The 13,621-nt window shown below is 42.1% G+C and overlaps 1 protein-coding gene across 2 annotated transcripts in view; it reads left to right on the forward strand.

Moving 5' to 3' along the window:
- The window catches only part of irf2b (interferon regulatory factor 2b), a 20,600-nt gene extending 16,230 nt beyond the window's left edge, over window positions 1-4,370 (forward strand). For both annotated transcript variants that reach the window (XM_029441522.1, XM_029441524.1), the window contains exon 10: window positions 4,341-4,370. The gene's annotated coding sequence lies outside the window, so the exon portion shown is untranslated. The remainder of the gene's footprint in view (window positions 1-4,340) is intronic.
- Window positions 4,371-13,621: the final 9,251 nt, after the last annotated feature.

Raw genomic sequence — 13,621 nt, forward strand, 5'->3', positions numbered from 1 at the left:
CTGTTCTGCCTCCAGGTTTTGAACCATTGGGATTTGAGGTCACTGGCCTCATCAGCTGGTAAAAAACTATTGCACTGGTTTCACAGAGACAAAGTATTTATCAAACTATAATATACTATCAAGTCGAAAAAGATATGCTTTTGCTAGATTTAGCAAAACCTTTTCATTTAGTGTTAGATTTTGATGAAGTTACTCTTCATCAGACCACAAATGAGTGAATTAGCGCTGCTAGGAGAATACTTCATACATCTGTAGCAACTTGAATGTGCTAACCCTGCGGGTCACAGCAGGCAGCGTCTGCACGCCCCTCGGTCAGCACCAGAACTACATTGACCTAATCAGAGATGCTTTCCAACAATCACAAACTTTTGCAAGATTGAAGTATTTTCTCTCTATGTCCCTTCAGGGACTCTGTGAAAAACAGTCTTAGATGACAAATCAAAATTGATGTTTCTAAACTCCCAGGAATAATGTGAAGTCAGAATGTGTTTTATTTCTTTTTGCGAGCGCAGGAATGCAGAGATGAAGACAGCATAGCTAAATCCTTGAGGGAGGTTTGATCTCGTGCCTGCAGGGGACTGTGAGGATTCAGAGGACGGAGTTACAGCAACAATACACAAGAGACAAGGACATCACACTGTGTCTGGATGTTGCCACCGCTTCCTTTGCTCGCTTCTACGTTTTTACTCTCATTCTGATAAGCGTAAATGTAGGTAATCTTAGGTAAACATACGTTCCACATGTTTTCACTTTGCTTATGATGTGTTTGTATATGTGTGTCAGTGACCTCCCCGTCCCATGACTCTCTCTTCTGACTTCAGAGGAAGCAGGGGGGGGGGGGGGGGGTTGTAGGAGGGGATACAGTAGGAGAGGGGACTTGAGGGCGGGGAGGTGAAAGCCAGGATGAAGAATCCAGCTCGTCCACAGATGGGGGTGCACCACAAAGATTATTCTATATCTGATAAATGTGCTGGCATTATATAATAATAATAATAATAATAATAATAATAATAATAATAATAATATTGTGTCACCGTATTTAGAATGCATGTTTACCTCTTTGTCAGCAGGGTTACAGATAAACTACTGTCCCCATTTACATGAAACTTAGTGGTAGGGTGAAGCATGGGCCAAGGAAGAACCCACTGGATTCTGGAGCAGATCCGAATCACGGAGCGGATACACGCATAACTTTTCACTTCTGGAAACGGCCTGCGCCCACTGAGTGTCGTTCTAGTTTTCGAGTGTTTCCAGCAGAGCAGTCCACACGAAGTGGGCTGATTGTGTCGGAGGTGTGGACATGCAAGACGGGGGTTGTGTTCTGCATCCAAGAGTCAAGTAATGTCTAAATGTGTCCACAGAGCTGCATGACTCCCCAGCAGGTAACAACTAACACGTGTTCCTCTCTGAAGTGCAGGTGTTCAGTGCTGCTCTGATGTGATGCTGTTTAATGCACAAAACAGTCTCATAGTTTAGGAATTCTAGCAGACAAATAGTTTTGTAGAGATTGCAGAAGTAAGTGGTGCAAAATCTTTCACTTCTATGTCCAACATGCCGGCTTTATAAACTAAAGGTTGGACACAGCTTTGACCTTCGCACAAAGGGCTATGTGCTTTCTGTCCAGGCGTGTAGCTGCAGACCTTTACTAAAGTAAGCTGCTGGGCCTCCATTCACCCCGTGTCTTGTGTCACGTGCAGCAAGTAGACCCAGTAGGCTCAATGACATTAAAAAGAAAAAAGGTTCAATTCATAAAACCAGTACCTGGACAGTGGAGGGTCTGAGTGGTTGTGTATTCACCTCCTGCATCACACAGTGAGTTTTATTCTAAGAGCAAGAAATAAACTTCTTTTATTACTTTTTATGAAGTACAATTGTACGATACAGTCATTGTTCAGACACAACACAGGCATAAATACACGAGGCGCACAACCACATCATCCTTTTTGTCACAAATGGAACACCATAGTTACAGCGCCCGCACAGTTGGCTGGTGTAAATCCATTTTTAGAACTCCATCTGATATCTAGGCTGGTGTATGAAAAGTTGTACAATATGAAAATCCTTTCCCACGTACTATACTTGTTTCACTGCCCAACTCTCTTCAGACAGTACACACAGATATCATGAGTGATATTGTCCTTCAGGTGAGACGCTACAGACAAAAACAGGTTTTTAATTCTCATTAATAAGTTTGGGCTAGTTTGTCTTGTTTCAGATTGGATTGAAAATACACATTTACGTGTTTCTTTGTCTAACTTTATCTGTTTGAGTCTTTAGATTGATCTAAAATTCACCAACGGATTAGATAATGTCTAATTTGCATATTTAAACAAACAATTTCAGAACACTTTAGATTTTTGTTTTGTCTAAAAAGAAGTAATCACCTGGGGAAGTTTCATGGTGCTATGTATCAGTCACATTGTGTTACCCTAACCCCTGTAGTGGACATACTGTATCTGACTCTGAGCCAGAAGTCTCCTCATCTCTTACACACACCAACGTTTCCAGTTTCATTCCTCTCTATATTCTGAAGCTGTGTACAGAGGGCTTTGTTCATCAATCAGACAATACTGTCAATGTTTTTAGGTATACAATGTGATATAATTCAGGTTATGAATGGTACATGGAGTTATATCCAAACTTCCCTCAATAAAAACCTTTGATTCTAATATTTCAAAAAAATGAAACAAGAATTTTGAACCTGACTTCCAATGTTCAGATTTCTGTTGCGGAAATGTGTGCAAATGAGCCCATATTTAACTGGGGAGGTTTATGTTGGTATCAAATCCCAATGTATTTATATAGCCCAATATAAAAATGACACATTTGTCTCAGTGGGCTTTACAGACTGTACAGGATACGACACCCTCTGTCCTTAGACCCTCGCATCATACAAGGAAAAACTTCCTGAAAGAAACCCCATAATTAAACGTTATGTTCTAAACCTCAGGGAGAGACTGAGGAGGGATCTCTCTCCCAGGTCGGACAGACTGTAATAGATGTTGTGTGTACAAGATAAAGAACACAGTACAAATACAACATCCATGTGACAGAACTGATGATGTGATCGTATTTAAAAATATAATCCAGGATGATGTCAAAAAAGCTTGGGCGTCAGACAGGACCAGGGCAGCATGAGTTATGATCGTATCTGTATCTATTAGTTCATATTTTTGACCTTATTCACCTTTAGTGTTCCCCTTAAAACTAATTCACTCCTGCAGTAAGTGCTACCTGCTGTCCTGCTTGTGACCAGCAGATGGCACTGTAACCCCATCTATCACCTGAGACCCTCGCCTTCTTTCCGGCCTACTCTTCCTCTGACTGCAGACAAACCTCTGTTGTATTCTATAGAAACATCTACTGGCTTTATTGTCCTGGCAAAGCTTCAAACTGATGCAGATTTCAAAAACATAAATGGAATACAAAAACTTCTCAAGTGTCTGCTCGTATAAAAATGAAGGTTTTCATATGAAAAGTCAGATTTTTGACCCATGATTTCAGTCCAAATCCACAATTTTGTTCAGAATTAATAGAAAAATTCATGAATCAACCTTTAATAACATTCCAGTATATTAATTAACCTTTCACATTTTGCTTTGCATTGCTTGTCTGACCTTTCCTTTTCAGTCTCAACCCTTAATGAAAAATAATAACAAAAAAATGATGTTTGAAGATATAAAAAAAATGTTTTGCCAGAGAAGAGCAGAGGCTCAGCAGGAATGCAGTCGAGTGCATAACATAAGTGAATCAGAAATTCCAGGCCCTGCACTGAATGGAGGCTCATTCATTTCTAATGACAGGATCCTCTCCCACTGCTTATTTCTAATACCAGCGGGTTGCAGCGTTGCTCTGCATTATTCATGCCAGGGAGTAAAATAAATGTATAGATGTCAGTGATTAGCCCTCGCAGTGACTCCACTGCAGCTGCAGCTGTGTTGCAACGAGGCAGCAAGACATGGCTTGGCATTCACACACACACACACACACACACACACACACACATACACTCACACACAAATTGGGAAGTAACCAGGTAGTGTGAGTCATCAGCAAAGCTCGTATAAATGAATGAGAGAGAGAGTGAGAGAAAAGTGAGGCATGAGCCCAGGAGGAGGAAAGGAGGGGGAAGAAAAAGAGGGGGAGGAGGGGTGAGGAGAAAGAGACGTGGAGCGAAAGAAGAAAACAGACGGAGAGCTAGAAAGTACCACGCAGGGGCGAGTTAAATGACATTAATGATGCATCGGTGTGAAGTGGCTGTGAATCTTAACACTCCCTCTATCTCGACTTGTTACCATGGTTGCTGTTACTGACATCCTGAGCGCGGATAATGAAGTCAGGTGTGTGTGTGTGTGTGTGTGTGTGTGCGTGTGTGGTGTGTGTGTGTGTGTGTGTGTGTGTGTGTGTGTGTGTGTGTGTGTGTGTGTGTGGGGAAAGGAGTGAGGGCAGAGGAGGGGACTTCACTCTGCATGTATGTGTGTGTGTTGCATCATATCACAGGGAAGCGGTGTGGCTCCAGTTTGTGTGCTCATACATGTGTGTGTGTGTGTGTGTGTGTGTGTGTGTGTGTGTGTGTGTGTGTGTGTGTGTGCAGCCTGATCTCCTAAATTACTCTATTACATTTCAAGGGAAACATATTTTCTCCCAGATTACGTTTGTTTTTGACGTATCACAAATACGTTTCTAATCAAAGTCCTCGGGTGTCGGCACAGGGAGGGAGGTGTGCTCTCTCCCTGTCACAGAGTGTTTTCACTTCATCATAGTTAAATGAAACATTGTGGGTCGCCTAAAAATGTCTTAGCTCCACCCTCTCGTGTCACTTCTGGTTGCAAAAAACCAAGATGGTGACGGCCAAAATGAAAAGCTGGAGGTTTCAAAACCGCAGTCTAAAAACCAACGTGTGACGTAACAGTTCTTATGTGTGAAACCCAAAGTCAACGGTCAACTTACAAAACTTTACAAACTTAATTATCTTGCTACTCATTGGCACATTACACAAACAGCTGTGTGTATGTGTGTGTGTGTGTGTGTGTGTGTGTGTGTGTGTGAAAGTTGAACAGTTTGAATACCTACACTACCTTGGAAAGTCTGCATAGGGGAAATCCCAACTCCAGATATAAATATGAAGCCAGACACAAATAAAGGTTGACAAAGTTTTTACACACACACACACACACACACACACACACACACACACACACACACACACACACACACACACACACACACACACACACACACACACACACACACACTCACATACACAGGGGCTTGCAGAGGTACATAGTAATAAGTAGAGCACTGAATAGATGGCCATATAAGTTAATGTTGTTACCTGGGCAACCACAGCTTGTTAAACAAGATGCAAAGAAAGCACGGGCTGATAGAAAAGAGAGAAACAGGGAAGGATGTAGAATGAACTATAACTGAGAGGAACAGTTCTGCGGCTGCATGTGAGTGTTTCAGTTCAGAGACCAGATGTTTTATTCCATCGTTGGTGCTTAGCTGCTGTATTTGTTTGTGTGCTTCCCAGAAAACACCTGTCAATCAAACATTATGTCTGCAGTATCTTTCTTTACTTCCAGGAGTTTCTGCAGGTGCTGCTCTTCTCTTCCCATGTCCAGCGGACAGTGGGCAGAATGCAGCACATGAGCCACCTGCCTGCCTCCTCTCCCTCTGCTCATTCAGGAGCAAAGGCGAACATGATGATGCATTTCAAGAGAAATACTTGCTTCGTGTGACTCGATCTTTTCTAAACCATGTTGTTTCAAGAAATGATGTCACTTGCTTCAACTCTTAAATCATTTTTAAGATGTGAGATGCAGCGTGCAGAACTCTGCGACATGCTTTCAGAAACAGAGAGCGGCTTTAGCTGGAGCCCAGAGGGACATGACTTGATCCTACTCAAGGCTCCTGCTGAGCTGCAGAGAGCAGTGTCTGAACTGGGAGGATGAAGTTGAGGCCTAAGAGCCGTTTCACACCAAGCACTGATTTCTGTCAGAACAATTTGCACGGTAATTTATAAAAACTAATTTTGTGGGTTCTTGTGAATGCTTGCACACCCCTGCGGAACATTAGTGCCGGGGAAATAATATTCGGACGGACCTCGTTTGACAAATGAAATTGTTCCAACTGACGTCATACCTCCAGGTCATAGCTCGCCTGCTGACAGCTTGTCAGCTTGGATTCTCAACACCCAATATTGTACGACAAACACTGCGACGACTACCGCAGCAACCAAATAAAGGACAATATTCTCATTTTACATGAATGTCTGTCATTTAAGATTGCAGAGAAAACACTGTATAAATAATATATAAATTCTTCTCTACAAAAATGAGAAATACATGTATTTTGTCATTATTGGCACAATACTTAAAATAACAGTTGAGTTGTAAATGTACAGATAAAGTCTGTAATAGTACAGACTTGTGTACAATTGGAAAAACTGAAAACGACTGTAAAAAGAATCCGTAAAATTAGGATTTTCTTTTTTACACGTATCACCACTCTCCTCGGCTCGGTGTGAGAGGAGATGTTTGGCACGTCATATCGAGAACAGCATCTGCAGCAGCCTCCATGTCTACACTGAAGACTTGATCCGTATCAGCACAGAAGGCTGGCCAGTGGGGGAAATCAATCTCACCAAGTAACAATAAAATGTTTGTCCTCTTCTAAAAGGAACAACACACACACACACACACACACACACACACACACACACACACACACACACACACACACACACACACACACACACACACTAATAAGAGAACAAAAGCACACTGTTTATACTGTATGATCAATGAATTTAATAAATAATATTGTATGTATGATACATGATTATATATATTTACTGATATTAGTACTGCTCTTTGGACAATAATACATACATAAAACAACAACTTTATTTGTATAGCCCCTTTCATACAAGAACAGTGTGCTTTACAATAAGGATAAATAGACACTTGATAATAATTGCAAAAATATGATGAGAATATGATGAGAATAAAAACAAGAGAAAATAGAATACATAGACTGCATAAGATAAAATCCACTTAATGATAATTAGGTAAAAAATATTAAAATCAATACCCATATTTGAAGCATGCACATATACATCAATAATCACCGCAGCAGCATCGTTCTCTTTAATTCTGTTCTTATCTTTTCTTTCCTTTACATCGCTGGTGATTAGACTTTCTAAGATGAAAAAGTATTTTGCCTCAATTGCGAGGCATAATGCGAGGCGTAATATGTTTTGTTAAGCAGAAGCAGTTACCCATTATGGGCAAATAAAGAGAAGTTAGTCTGAAAACATTTCTTGTTAATGTCTTTTGCCAGTCACAAGCCTGTTTGAGCGAGGAGCTCCACTAACTGGTTGTTTTTACAGACGTTTTATACAATTTTGTGGCGTGTGCTGCAAAACCTTCCACCTCTGTAGCACCAGTGCATAAAAATCATACAGCCCTATTCTCTCACCTGTATATCAAACAAACCACAAACATGAACGAAGATAAATATGCATGCATATAAGCAAAGAGAACTAGAATCAAAATGTCATATTCGATTACACTTTATCTGTTAGACATTTGTGTTAAATTGTCATCCATCCATCCATCCATCGTCTACCGCTTATCCGGAATCGGGTCGCGGGGGCAGCAGCTCCAGTAAGGAACCCCAATCTTCCCTTCTCCGGGCCACATCCTCCAGCTCCGACTGGGGGATCCTGAGGCGTTCCCAGGCCAGTGAGGAGATATAATCTCTCCACCGAGTACTGGGTCTTCCCCGGGGTCTCCTCCCAGCTGGACGTGCCTGGAACACCTCCCTAGGGAGGCGTCCAGGTGGCATCCTTACTAGATGCCCGAACCACCTCAACTGGCTCCTTTCAACGTAAAGGAAGCAGCGGCTCTACTCCGAGTCTCTCACGGATGGCTGAGCTTCTCACCCTATCTCTAAGGGAGACGCCAGCCACCCGTCTGAGAAAACCCATTTCGGCCGCTTGTACCCGTGATCTCGTTCTTTCGGTCATGACCCAGCCTTCATGACCATAGGTGAGGGTAGGAACGAAGATCGACCGGTATATTGAGAGCTTTGCCTTCTGGCTCAGCTCTCTTTTCGTCACAACGGTGCGGTAAAGTGACTGTAATACCGCCCCCGCTGCTCCGATTCTCCGGCCAATCTCTCGCTCCATTGTCCCCTCACTCGTGAACAAGACCCCGAGGTACTTGAACTCCTTCACTTGGGGTAATGGCTCATTCCCTACCCGGAGTAGGCAATCCACCGGTTTCCTGCTGTTAAATTGTCATAATTGAGCAAATTAATTCTTGAGTTATGGACAAAAACACGTTTTGTGAGGTCACAGTGACCTTGACCTTTGACCGCCAAACCAGTTCTTCCTTGTGTCCAAGTGGACATTTGTCCCAAATCGGAAGAAATTTAATTCAAAGTGTTCCTGAAATATCGCATTCGAGAGAATGGGAAGGACTTGAGGTCACAGTCCTCCTCCAGTCCAAGCTCCAGGTGTTCCTGAGGAAGGGACGTACGTGTATACAGACGGACCAGGAGACATGATGCCTCCGGCCTCGGCTGTCGCTGAGGCATAAAATATATTTAATAAAGTAGTTAGAAGCTGTATTTTTGTCAGTGTCGGTATTTGAACAGCCCAAAATGGACATTTTATCTATGCAGCAAGTCGCACAACAACACAGTCATTTGTTTTCTCTTTTGATGTTGTCACATGTCGTCTTCACTGATGTCCTGCTCCCTGAGAATAATGAAAGGATTATTTAATCAGATGCACTTCAAAGCCTTCAAGCATCTCCTGCTTTGGTTGCTCTTTTTCTCGATGCTTTCATATTTTCAATTCGAGTCAACATTTTTACATGGATTGAAAAAGGACTGTATGAGAAATAGAGTGCATCACATGAGAACAAGTGGAAGAAATCAAATGAAATATATCCTCTACTGTTGTTTTCTAAAGGATAAGTGGATTGGTCTTTCTGCTAACAATCATCCCGTACAGCGAATTATACTGCACACTTTATGTTATGAAAGGAAGGTATATTTCTATTAGTATGAAAATTAATAGGAGAGTTTGAGATTTCCTCAAATGAAAAACACCAAGAGGATGACAAACAAAAAGATTGGTCCTGTGTGTGTGTTTGTGTGTGTGTGTGTGTGTTTGTGTGTGTGTGTGTGTGTGTGTGCGTGGTGTGCTGTGCGTGTGCATGTGTGTGCGTGCGTGCGTGTGCGTGCGTGTGTGCGTGTGTGCGTGTGTGTGAGGTTGTACTAACATTTACATATTTCTATGGAAGTGTGTGGCATCCTCCACAGTGTTTGTGATGCATCTGTTTAAAAGGAAGTGTGTGTGTGTGTGTGTGTGTGTGTGTGTGTGTGTGTGTGTGTGTGTGGTGTGTGTGTGTGTGTGTGTGTGATAATGTCAGGTCAGGAGGATGAGCCCACTGCTGTATCATGTCATTATGACCCAGACTGTTGTTAACCATCTATCAATCCTTCCTCTCTCTGTCTCTCTCTCTCCCTTTAGACATCTGCTCTATTCACCCTCTTTCTTTGTTTCTCATAATATATTTCAGCCCACTCTTCCCCCTCCTCCTCCTCCTCCTCCTCCTCCTCTCTGTACATTCTCCACTCCACCTGTAGTTGTGCCTTCTGCAGGTCCTGAATAAATGGCTCCTTATTTTCTTGTTCTCTGTCAAACTCAACACATTTCTTCCCATTCCTCCTCTTCTCTTGTCCTAAAGTCTCCAGCCTTGCCCCCCCCATCTTGGTACTTCCCCACTTCACACTGACATTTATGATGCTCTAGCTTTTATAAGATGTTTTCCTTCTGATTTTTAAGCTCCTCTCACTGTTTGAATGTCTATCAAGATAAATCCAGAACACCTAAAGTCATTGAAATCATACATGCATAACATCTCCATCACACTTCTCCTATGAGCTTCTCTTATCTCTTGTAGTTTGACTCACAGTCTGTCATATTCCCATTAACAGTTTGAGAAGCTCACAGTGCTCTGATTATTGGGGGCTTTGCATCTTAAAGCATTATTTCAACCACAATATTCATTGAGGCTTGGGACTCGTTTAAATGGGTTCAACATTAATCAGTGTACGGGTGACAATGTAAGAACTTCCTTCCCCACACTTCCACACACATCAAACTAACAATCCTGATATTTGAATCATTTGTGTTTCTCAAAGTTGAGACTTTTATGAAGGCTGATTATCATTTTATAGACTTCTGATTCACATTTGGATCATTAAATTGTGTGACTAATGTAAAATTAAGGGCCTAGTTACGTACGCTCAGTAATTACTATCAAACTGTGAAATGTCTTGACAAATACGGATCGCTGTAACATTTGGTAAACATCAGAGCTCCAGATGATGTTTGGTGACTTTTCATCTAGTGCAGAAATAGCTCAGAGTTTCAATTTATGACAACAAACCTAAATGACCAAATTCCCATCACCCTATGATGTACAGTGCACAATGCTGACACAGCAACTGCTGAAACAGTCAATGTTGAACGTTAGCTAACAGTCTAATATTAGCATGTCGTCTTCAAAGTGGTGGTAAGAATAGCAAAGCTCCCTTTAAAAAGGCAATCTAGCTATCCTCTTTATTTTCTGGTGTATAATGAGTCTTACAGCTTCATTGAAAAGTAATCTTAACATGGGTTAGAGATGCATTTCTGATTAATAAAGCATTACAACAGGAAATTAACTGTAACTGGATGATTTTCCGGCTCTGGCAGAGGAAGATGATGTCCCCGCTTTTAATCCTGCCTGATGAAACTGATTGGCTCCGCTGTTTTTCCTGAAGGAATAAATGTCAATGAAGCACAACGCCATACATATTTGAATAGCTGAAAAGCATCTGAGGTGAACATTTCCAATCATTTAGCTGATTTAAATGGACTATTTCTGGTGTTTTCAATGTTCTTTCTGCAAGCGTTCAACCAGGAAGTAACACAGCGTTGATTACGCCTGACATCATGTCAGTCACCATGGAGGGTTTAGCTTCACTGCTGAGAACTATTCTGAGTCAGTGACGAGCGGTCAGTCCAGTTTAAAGATTTGGAGGTAAGATTTGTTTGTACTAGCCACAAATACGTGAAATGACCACAACCTCTTAACACAGCAGCATTACGTGTTGGTGACACGTAATGTGTTAAAGGTACGAGCCGCTAGAACGGAAACAAAGCAAACAAAAGTTCCCCAGAAACAGGTATTAAACAAAGTTTGATCAAGTCACTTAACAAAAGACTTATTTGAACCCAAACCATGATAGCATCACGTCAAGTCTTAACTCGCATGCAATTGGTCTGTGAGTTTCCTTTGTTTCTTTGTTACTGAACCTAACAAAGTAGTTTCGTTGCAATTTCACAACATTACGTGCCACCAACACGTAATGTGGTGTGAAGATGCTGCGGTTAAGATCACGTTGCGTGGTACCTCCAGTGGGCAACGATTAAGAAGTCGGAAACCAGGCAGTTTCACAGTGTTGTGTTGACTTGTTGTTAGTTCCCATTTCTTTCACTTCAATCAACATTTGATGGGCAATCAATTCACAGTTCACATGTGAAGAGTGCTTAAGGACTTCCACATTCACATGTCCTGTAGCATTACTTTAACACACTGCACACAGGCTCTTCATCTGTAACATTCTCTGTCGTTTCACTCTTTAGTATTGATCTGTGCAGAATTGCAGAGACTGCAGTGTACCCAGGCCTACTGGGCCATCACAAAACTCCGTGTTCAAATATAGTTTTGGACAGGATGGGTGCCATCAATTACGCTAATGCCACTGAGCTAAAGTTGGTTCCATTCCTGTTCAGCCCACTGTGTGTTTAGCCAATGGCATCTGGCACATTACACAAACAGCTGTGTGTGTGTGTGTGTGTGTGTGTGTGTGTGTGTGTGTGTGTGTGTGTGTGTGTGTGTGTGTGTGTGTGTGTGTGTGTGTGTGTGCGTGTGTGTGTATACTTGGGCAGTAAACCTAGTTGCCTCATTAACTCACATACCGTCTTTTTGGCCCAGGATGTAATGACTTAGGTGTGTGTGTGTGTGTGTGTGTGTGTGTGTGTGTGTGTGTGTGTGTGTGTGTGTGTGGATGTGAATACAGATCATGACTGGCTTGGTAGGGTCATAAAATGTTTATTATGACTTTTACACTCAAATTAATTGTATTTCATAGTCCTGTCCTGTAAAATAAACCAGCTTCATAACCAGAAGAGTATTTTCATGTCCTGGATTTGCTTTTATGTCTGTTCTGCAAAAAACTTTCTAATGTTTCCCATGTTGACTTATGTAGAACTGGAGCATTACTTAATGATGCTGCTTTTATAAATGAAACATGCCTATTAGTACTTTTCACAAATATGTCTGATGTGGGGTATACATGGGTCGCATGCATATTTTTGTCATATACAATCATTTCTGTTGTCAGATGATTGAAAAATGAATAAAATAAATTTGAAATGCGACCCATTTCCAAGCAGAAAAGACCTCTCAAATAATGTTATCAAGCTCATAAAGGTGTGATATGTCCCGCCCTAACAGTTGTTGAGAATATAGTGATATAGAAATCAGTAAGGCTCAGTTTGGACACGCCCACACAGACCATAGAGGATGTCTAACCTGTGAAAACACCAACATTGGACCAAGATGAATTTCCTAGGCTGCATCCAAAATCACTCCCTACCTACTCTATAGGGCACTATATTTACTTATAGCACATCATTTCCAGCAATAATTCTTGACAAATATTATGCTAACAGCCCAGCACCAAACAGTTGGTAGAGAATCAGAATCAGAATAATATTTATTGCCATGTAGGTTTTCAGCTACAAGGAATGTGATGTGGTTAGTTGGTGCTGATCGTCAAAAATATAAAAAAACAATCAATATATACAAAATATAGACAGTAGGTACAAAATATAAACAGTAGACAATGTACAATATGCAATATAAGCATTGAGTTAATGTAACATGTAGAGGGGGGAGGGAGAGACAGTGTCAGCGGGGTCTCTGGCCTTGTTAATGAGGCTGACTGCAGAGGGGAAGAAACTGTTCATATGGCGTGAGGTTTTGGTCCTGATGGACCGCAGCCTCCTGCCGGATGGGAGCGACTCAAAAAGTCTGTGTCCAGGGTAGGAGGGGTCAGTTGAAATCTTACCTGCACGCTTCCAGGGTCATGGAGGCGTGCAGGTCCTGGAGGCGTACAGGTCCTGGAGGGATGGCAGATTGCAGCTGATAACCTTCTCCGCAGAGCGAATGACACGCAGCAGTCTGACCTTGTCCCGGTCAGTGGCAGCGGCGTACCAGATGGTGATGGAGGAGGTGAGGATGGACTCGATGATGGCAGTGTAGAAGTGCACCATCATCGTCTTTGGCAGATGAGGTACATCCTCTGCTGTGCTTTTTTGATGAGGGAGCAAGTGTTCAGCTCCCACTTCAGGTCCTGGGCGATGATGGTGCCCAGGAAGCGTAAGGATCCCACTGTGTCCACAGGGGAGTCACACAGGGTGATTGGCGCAGGTGTGTCTGGGCTCTTCCTGAAGTCCACTATCCTCTCCACTGTCTTTAGAGCGTTGAGC

This window comes from Cottoperca gobio, chromosome 10, assembly GCF_900634415.1.
Source record: "Cottoperca gobio chromosome 10, fCotGob3.1, whole genome shotgun sequence".
Lineage (NCBI taxonomy): Eukaryota > Metazoa > Chordata > Actinopteri > Perciformes > Bovichtidae > Cottoperca > Cottoperca gobio.